Consider the following 9,626-nt stretch of genomic DNA (forward strand, 5'->3'; position numbering starts at 1 on the left):
AGCCCCGGCTGTCCTCTACCTCCCAACTGCTGGGATTAAAGGCGTGCGCCACCACCGCCCGGCTCTGATCCATCTTTCAACACAATTTTGTTGTTGTTTCATATATCCATCAGCCACTCTAATACATCATGTGTTCAAAGCTGAAAGCCAGATCCAACTACAGAAGCAGTTAAGCATCAGCCCAGTTTGGGGACTGCTGCGGGTGCCTCTTTATTTAGAAGCAAGTGGCAATTCCTGTTATAGTTGTACTGATTGTAGATGCAATGTGCATGGAGTAAAATGACATCCAGAACTAAACTGATAAGACAATCACACAGAAGAAATGAAAACGAAGTGGGATTTCTAGCCTAGTACCAGAGGACTATCCTCAAGGGAGGGACCCTTTTAGCATCTCAGAGTGCTAAAGGATTTGAAGGTGGTCTAGTCAGCCAAGGGCCAGACACATTTGCATGGGCTGCAAGTGAAAAGGTAGTCTTTGCAGGCACTGATATTCTCATTTATATGTGTGTGCACCTAGTGCAGTGACATGCAAAAATGAAGCATTGTGATTCAAATGAAAGATCCTTAAAACCTAGAAGAGGGTAAAAGCTGAGCTGCAACCCAGCTTTTTATATCCCTCCAGTTCTAAAGCTCTTTGCAACTTCACCAAAGCTTGAAATTTTACAGATGATAAAATTTTTCTTTGGCAAATGCAAAGATCTATGTTAAAGAAGCTTTTTTTCCAGAAATGTGTTTGCATCATCTTCAAAATGATTGTCAGGGAAAAGCTACTTCTTATTAAAAGAAATTTTTTTCTATGGATAGTTCTGAAAGCATGCTTTAAAAACAAACAAGCCAGACACAGTGGCTCCTATTTCAGAACTCTTGAAGGCTGAGGTAGGGGGATTTCCATAAGATCAAGGCTAGTCTGCACTATAAAGTGATTTCTAGCCTGGGCTAGACTGAGACCCTGCCCCCTCCCCCAAAAGCACAGCAAAACAAAAGTACTAAGGGAGGAAAGACAGAAAGAAGGGAAAGAAGGAGGGAAGGAAGGAAAGAGAAAAAATTAAACCAAGAAAACTCTCTTCCATACACAATTATATTTTATGTATTTACTTATTTTTATTTTTTTTTATCAGACAGTGTCTCTACATAGCCATGGCTGTCCTGGAACTCACTACGTAGACCATGCTGACCTCAAATTCATAGGGAAAGTCCGTTGGATGGTGTGTAGTTGAACTGCATTTGTTGGGGCTCCATAGAGAGAAATGCACCAAAAAACTTCTGGTGGTGCGCTGCAGTTTTGACTCTTGAGTACCTTGTTTGCAGGTTTACAGGCAACAATGAATCCCTTTATCTGTTGAACCATCTCACTGGTTCTAAATGGTTTTTCTTTTCATTCTCAATTTATATTCCTAAAGAATAGCCTGCAACATGATAGTTAAAATTGTGTGCTAGTAGGAGAAGAAATCTGACATCAGAAAGCTGTCCTCTGATCTCCATCAGCATATGCCCTCATGATCACACATACACACAATAATAACCTTTTAAATTATTTTATGTATATTAATGTTTTGCCTGTACGTATGTATGAATGTGAACCATGTGCATGGTATACCTACTGTTGGTGAAAGCCAGAAGAGGCCATCAGATCCCCTGGAAGTAAAGTTATAGCACACTGTGAGCAGTTATGTGGGTGCTGAAAATTGAACCTAGTTCCTCTGGAAGAACAAGTGCTCTTAACCACACTGACCAATCTCTTAACCAGTCCAGTCATTGGTTTTTTTTTGTTTGTTTGTTTAACTTATCTGAATCATCAACATCAGTACCCATCGTTCAAATGAGTCCAGCTGTGCTTGAACATGAATTGAAAGATGTAATGATAATCACAAACACAATGGTCACAGCTTCCAACTGAATGATCTAAACAAACTAAGTATTTGCAGTCACCTCTTTTAAATTTGTATTATAACATCTGACCTTTTGAGGACAGCTATTTAAAACACAAAGTATAAAAGTATACAAGGTGGCCAACTAAACTCAGAACCCAGACTATTCATGTAGCCATATAACTAAATGCCAGCTCTCATACTCCGTGGCTATTCATTGCTTCTTGGGTTTAGAAAATCTAATTTTGAAATGCACAGCATCTGCAACAGCAAATCCAATTAAAATGGTTTCCTTTGGTTTATAATGCGTGTGGGAGAACACATACTATCTGTTAGTGGTCTGTCCAAGGTCACAACAAAGGAGGCCAAACTGACAGTGCAAAATGACAAATCAACTGATGGGACTTGCAAATGCAAATTCAAGAATGCCCCAGCAAATGCATAGTCCTTCTAAGTAGCATCAAGCAAGCTAAGAATAACTATACCTCATCACACTGGTTCATTTTTTAATAGAGGAAATATTTTTTTTAAATAACTCTAAGGTTTTCCTTGTCAACACACTGGATACTCAATAGCTAAGATGGCAGCTAATTAACCAACTGGCACAAGACTGCAAATGAAGACCCTAAGGAGCAAGAAGCTTGCAGTAGTCCTGAAGGTAAACACAGGAGCTGATGCTGACCTAGCACAAATACATTTTGAAGGGGCAGGCAGCTCAGTGTCTATCAGACTCTCCAGGTACAAAGATATCAAAACTTATATTCTAGCAGCACGTGAACTTTTTCATTCTCCTAGAAACTTTACAAGGGATCACCAACTTATTAAAAATGAACTCAGAGCTAGAAAAACAGCACAACTTGGGGTCCCAACATTCAGAGAGGCTGACAAAAGGATCGTGAGTTTGAGACTCTTCCTCAAAAAAAAAAAGGAAAATAGTATATGAAGTCCATGTTACTTTACATATAAGACATCGATAACTTAATGGTAGATAGACCACAAGTTTGGCATGCCCTGAGCGCTGAGTCCACCGCTCAGCACACAATAAATAAATTGATGTCCATAAAATAAATTACAGAAAAGATAGTCACAGTTTGGGCCACAAAATAAGTTTCAGGCCAGCCTACACAATAGTTAGCACAAAATCGTGTTCCAATAAGTAAACAAATTCACTCCCTAAATTGACCTAGAGTCTAAGCAATTCCTAGCAAATCCTAACTAGATTTTTATTCTCAAATTGACAGGATAACGATAAAAAATAAAATTCTGAAGATTAGCAAAGACCTAGAAGAGCCAAAATAATCCTTTTGTTACTATTATTTTTATTATTCTGAGTGGAGCTGAAGAGATGGCCTAATAGTTAAGAGCACTGCCTGTGAGCAGACATGGTGCTGCCTTTAATCCTAGCAGAGACAGAGGCAGGCAAATCTCAGGAAGCTTCAGGGAAGCCGATGACTCCAGGTTCAGAGGTTCAGTAAGAGACACTATCTCAAAAAGAGAAGAGAAGGTAGAGAGCTCCTGAGGGAGATATCCATAATCAACATCCTGCATCTGTACACACATGTGCATGTGCAAACATGCAAACACACAGATAAATAAAGGAAGACTTCCCAGAGTAATTATTTATTTATATTTTTCAGATAGTTCTGCAGACTTGGGTTACAATGTTCCTTAGCTTATAGCACATCAAAATGAACCGTGGAGGATGCAGCCTGGAACCAGAGACAGTAAAAGACAGGAGAAAAACCTGACAGCAGCAAGAAGTGACAGCTAACAGAGAAGGGATATGTGAAGAGATTAGACAAAGCAGACATTACAAATTAAAAGGCAGAGAGATCTGTGCCCATTTGCCATAGAGACAAAGAGCCTCCACTCGAACCCCTGAGCACTGTATATATCAAATTAACATAATTGATGCTGTCTTAAGGACAGTCTTGAGTCATCAGGAAAGGATGCAATTATTTCCAGGTTCAGGAGTCCAGAAGGTAAGTAAACTTTTTGAAAACCTTTCCGTCCAAAATGGTTAGAAGTTTGAGAAGCGAAATAAACCAGGCACTAAAAGTGTTGATGCTCAGTTTCCAAGAAGTTTGGCACAGAAAATAATCAATATAACGTGGTCTACAGGCCAGGATGTAGTTCAGTTGGTTAGGTGCTTGCCTGGTATGAATGATATCCTTGATGTGGTCTGTAGAACCATATTAAAAACATCTGGAATGGTGGCTTATACATGTAATCCCAGCACTGAGGAGGTGGAGGTAAGAGGATCATAAATTCAGGGCCATCTCCAACTACATAGTGTTTTTCAGGGCAGCCTGGGCTACATGAGACTTTGTTTCAAAACAGTAAAAGACCCATTAAAGATCCATTATTGTTGGAATACATTTTACAACATTGTGCAATGTATGCAAATCAATGCTGTCATTTATACTCTATTTGAGCTAGAACTTAACGATGCCACATTGCAGTTGAAAACAAATTTGTATATGTATAGGTTTCCACAGCTCCTTGAATTCTTAGTTGGGTGAGGCTCTAGTAGATTAATAGAGTTTATATTCTTCATGGAGTGCAAAGTATTTGTCCTACTCATTATTAAGTAAGGTAGCCTGTGAGAAGGGAAAGCTGTAGAAGCAAGCTCATGAACATGTGTCTATTCATTATTCAGGCTGAGCTATCAAGATAGCCCATAAGGAAAAAAAACTTCAATTAAAAGAAAACGGGAAGAAATAAGGTTTACTTCTCCCTATTTCTTCCCAGATCTGGACCTCTTGATTAGTTCAACCTGAATGTTCCACAAAAAGCACATACTCTATACTGAATCCCAGGCTTGGGAATATATCTCAGAGGCAAAGCATTTGCTTAGCACATGTGAGCCTCTGGACTCCACTCTGAACACCAAAACAAGATGATAAAATAAATCAAACTCAAACTTGCCCTTCCTCTTGGATTCCCAGTCTTTTTCTTTTTTTTAAAGATTTGTTTATTATATGTAAGTACACTGTAGCTGTCTTCAGACACCCCAGAAGAGGACATCAGATCTCATGGTTGTGAGCCACCATGTGGTTGCTGGGACTTGAACTCAGGACCTTTGGAAGAGCAGACAGTGCTCTTACTGGCTGAGCCATCTCTCCAGCCCCCCCATTCCCAGCCTTTTGGTTGGTTGGTTTTAGCCTTTTTCCTGAGACTGCCCTCACTATGTGGCCCTGACTTGAGATCTCCCTGCTTCTCCCAGAACTGGGATTAAATTCAAGCACTACCACACCTGGCTTCCATTCCCAGTCTTTCTCCTCAAACCCCAGCCCCCACTCAGTTCTTTTTTGTTTGTTTGTTTGAGACAGGGTTTCTCTGTGTAGCCCTGGCTGTCCTGGGCTCACTCTGTAGACCAGGCTGGCCTCAAACTCAAAGATCTGTCTGTCTCTGCCTTCTGAGTGCTGGAATTAAAAGTATTCACTACCACTGCCTGGTTCTCTTGGTTTTTCTTTCTTTTTTCTTTTTATTGGATAGGTTTTTTATTTTTTGTTTGTTTATTTGGTTTGGTTTTTCGAGACAGGGTTTCTCTGTATACCTGGCTGTCCAGGAACTCACTCTGTAGACCAGGCTGGCCTGCCTCTGCCTCCCAAGTGCTGGGATTAAAGGCGTACTCCACCACTGCCCGGCTTAGTTTTTTTATTTATTTATTTACATTTCAAATGTTATCCCCTTTCCTGGTTTCTCTATGTAACTATGGCTGTCCTGGAACTGGCTCTATAGACCAGACTGGCCTCAAACTGTAGACCAGGCTGGCCTCAAACTTAGAGATCCACCTGCCTCTGCCTTCCTAGTGCTGAGATTGAAGTACACACCACCATGCCCACATACTCTAATCATTTGTAAAATCATCTGTAATTCTGTAAACCAACTCTATTCTCCGTTTCTGTTTTGTCTTTGCTCATTTATTTCCTATGTCTGGAATACCTTCTCTGCCTCTAGCACACTTCATTTCCAACTTTTATCCACTTGGAAAAAAATGAATTCCTCATGCCTTGTGCATCCCTTTGATCTTGAGACCCTCCCATCTCAGAAGTAAAAGTGTGCCATCTCTGGGCTGCCTAAGAGAAACTGTGTACACACAAATAACTACGTAATAAGTGTAATAAGTGATCTTTCAAAGGGTTCTTCCTGGCAATAAAAAGCTCTCTGATTACATAGATAGAGATATGAATATTTAAGTATATGAAATCTTTTTTTTTTTGCACTTACAGTTATAAACTATGCATGGTAGCACACACCTGTAACCCCAATACCTGAGAAGTAGAGACAGAAAGAGCCAGAATTTAAGATCAGCCTTAAGACTCTATGTCAAGAACTCAAAAAAGGACTTGAGAAATGGCTCAGCTTTTAAGAGTGCATGCTGGTAAGCCAGGCTACCTGAGTAGCCTCGGGATGGAAGGAAAGAACAGATTCTTGCAAATTGCCCTTTGACCTCCACATATGTGCTAAGGCACATGCTCCTACACATTTATACACACAGAAAAGAGAACAAAACAGTGTGACTTTGAAAAGAGCAAAATAAAGCACAAGCTGTACATGATGTTACAAGCCTGAAGTTTTGGTTACTCTAGAGGTTGACGCACACCCTTTAAGCCAGGAGCTCAAAAGCAACTTGGACAAGTTTTTAAATGCCTATCTCAGCAACAACAACAACAACAATATAGAGTTATAATATCCTATAGGATGTGTCCCACCCACAGATGTACTTATCTTTGCTGGGGGTGTGGTGATAACTGCTGAAAAATACCTGAAGACAAATAACTGCCAATCCCCACAGCCACTAATACACAACACAGTAACTGGTATCATTCAAGTGCTAGGATGTATTGCCATGCCATAGTGGCAGCGTGTTAGAAACTTCCAAGGATCAAAAAAAATGAGCCTAGAACAAAGAGAAATGCCCAGCAATAGAAGCATCCCTTTTTATTTCACTTTTGTGGCATTTTGCCACTAGGATTGTAGCTTAGAGGTAGATCATTTGCTTAGCATCCATGCACAGACCCCAGAACCTCATTCTCTCATATTCATACAAATGTGTGTGTTTCTGTTTGTGTGGCGTGGGTGTGTGTGTGTGTTTGTGTGTACCCGCATGCATGTACATGTGTGCCTGTGTGTTATGAGTGGTGGTACATATGAGGATGTACCCATGTACTCTCAGCATGAGGATTATTTGGAGCAGCTCCTGAGCTACAAAGTGAGACTGTTTCATTTTTTATGTGTTTTTTTCTACGAAGTTGATCTTTAGCCCTCACCGCACACGACTTGTGCACAGAGGCTTCCTTTTTTGTAGCCTCCCCAATCCATTTAAACTGCCCTTAAACCCTGAAAAAGTGCGTGCTCCACTCCCACACTTCCCTTAATGATTTATTATTGCATACAGAAAATAACATCGACCGCTTCCAAACAAAATACTCTAGACCAAAGGGTTCTTTGTTGCCAAGCTGTAGACAGAGCCCTCCGTTTCCTGTGCTTTAACCGAAGTCATCGACGTGACCTCCTTCCAATTCGTGGACAGCTTCGAACAAGAAGGGGAATTTAGAACACACACTGTGGCTACCTGATTTGAGCAAAGCAAAACTGCACCGCGTCTAGTTTTTAATTCCCAAGTTCCCATTACAAGGAACACCGCAGGGTAAGCATCGCAGAGGCACAAAAGACAGGGACAGCAGCTGCAGCACCTGGCAGATACTCCTGGACTGCCAATGGTACTAGAGGAAATTTTAATTCTTGGAACCTCTGCATGCCTCACGATTCACCGAGAGCCCAAAGCCTAACTCTGACTAGCTCAACAAGTATACATCAAATGCCATGCCGCCTTGCACTACTCTTAAGCCTTTTACCAAAACAGTGGCAGCAATAAGAGATTTGTTACCTTTGGTTTTGTCCCTCCAAGGCAAGTAAGAAAGAGCTTTTTGCTTTCCGTAGTAAGAGCTGAAGGGAGACAGGAAGCTCATATGAGCAGGCTGGAAAGAAGTGGTGGTCCTAGTGAGAAAACCCAAATCCTTGGCCGCAGTTTGCCTACAAACTCCTCCTCCAACTGCAGGCCCGCGGCTTTCAGAATCCAAGCGCCCTAGCACGTGTAAACGAAACAAACAGCAACCACCCACACAAGTAAATAAACCTCGCTTTTAAAAACCACAGGGAGTGTGACAGGAAAGTGCATCTGTATCCTCATCCTAAGGAAGCTTTGGCTCTAGGGCACAGAACGCGGAGTGGGAAGATCCCTTAAGGTTCCCAACTCCACCAAGAGGCATCTAGGTGGGGTGGGGGTGGGAAGTGAGGCGGAGACGTGGGACAGTCTCACCTTGCATGGTGGGCTTCTGGAGGTCCGCCTGTGGGGCTTGAGCTGAGTAGAGAGCCACACACATCCTCAGAGTGGCAGCTGGCCTGAGGAGCTGAGGACCTCAGTCTTGGGCGGCTCTAAACTAGGAACACCACCGCAGGGGGTTGGGTGGATTATGGACTGAATGGGGGCAGGGAAAGGAGAAAGGGAGAGAGAGAGAGAGAGAGAGAGAGAGACAGAGACAGAGACAGAGACAGAGAGACAGAGAGAGACAGAGGGACAGGGAGAAAGACAGAGAAACAGAGAGAGAGACAGAGACAGAGAGAGACAAAGGGACAGAGAGAAAGACAGAGAAACAGAGAGACAGAGAGAGAGACAGTGAGACAGAGACAGAGTGAGACAGAGAGAGACAGAGGGACAGGGAGAAAGACAGAGAAACAGAGAGAGAGACAGAGAGAGACAAAGGGACAGAGAGAAAGACAGAGAAACAGAGAGACAGTGAGACAGAGACAGAGTGAGACAGAGAGAGACAGGGACAGAGAGAAAGACAGAGAAGCAGAGAGAGAGACAGAGACAGAGTGAGACAGAGACAGAGGGACAGAGAGAAAGACAGAGAAGCAGAGAGAGACAGAGAGAGATAGAGACAGAGAAAGACAGAGGGACAGAGAGAAAGACAGAGAAACAGAGAGAGAGACAGACAGAGAGTGAGACAGAGAGAGACAGAGGGACAGAGAGAAAGAAAGAGAAACAGAGAGGCAGACAGAGACAGAGAGAGGGTGAGACAGAGAGAGACAGAGGGACAGAGAGAAAGACAGAGAAACAGAGACAGAGACAGAGATAGAGTGAGACAGAGGGAGACAGAGGGACAGAGAGAAAGACAGAGAAACAGAGAGAGAGAGAGAGAGAGAGAGAGAGAGACAGAGAGACAGAGAGACAGAGAGACAGAGAGAGACAGAGAGAGAGAGACAGAGAGACAGAGACAGAGAGACAGAGAGACAGAGACAGACAGAGGCAGACAGAGACAGACAGAGAGACAGAGACAGACAGAGGCAGAGACAGAGTGAGACAGAGAGACAGAGGGACAGAGAGAAAGACAGAGAAACAGAGAGACAGAGACAGACAGAGACAGACAGAGATAGAGACAGAGACAGAGTGAGACAGAGAGAGACAGAGGGACAGGGAGAAAGACAGAGAAACAGAGAGAGAGACAGAGACAGAGAGAGACAAAGGGACAGAGAGAAAGACAGAGAAACAGAGAGACAGAGAGAGAGACAGTGAGACAGAGACAGAGTGAGACAGAGAGAGACAGAGGGACAGAGAGAAAGACAGAGAAACAGAGAGACAGAGACAGAGGGAGAGACAAAGAGAGAGGCAGAGTGAGACAGAGACAGAGACAGAGTGAGACAGAGAGAGACAGAGGGACAGGGAGAAAGACAGAGAAACAGAGAGAG

The 9,626-nt window shown here is 42.6% G+C and overlaps 1 protein-coding gene across 1 annotated transcript in view; it reads right to left on the reverse strand.

The window, feature by feature from the left end:
• Mcf2 (MCF.2 cell line derived transforming sequence) overlaps window positions 1–9,626 on the reverse strand; it is a 109,461-nt gene that overhangs the window by 98,877 nt on the left and 958 nt on the right. The gene's annotated exons all lie outside the window — the stretch shown is intronic.

This window comes from Mastomys coucha, chromosome X, assembly GCF_008632895.1.
Source record: "Mastomys coucha isolate ucsf_1 chromosome X, UCSF_Mcou_1, whole genome shotgun sequence".
Taxonomy (NCBI): Eukaryota; Metazoa; Chordata; class Mammalia; order Rodentia; family Muridae; genus Mastomys; species Mastomys coucha.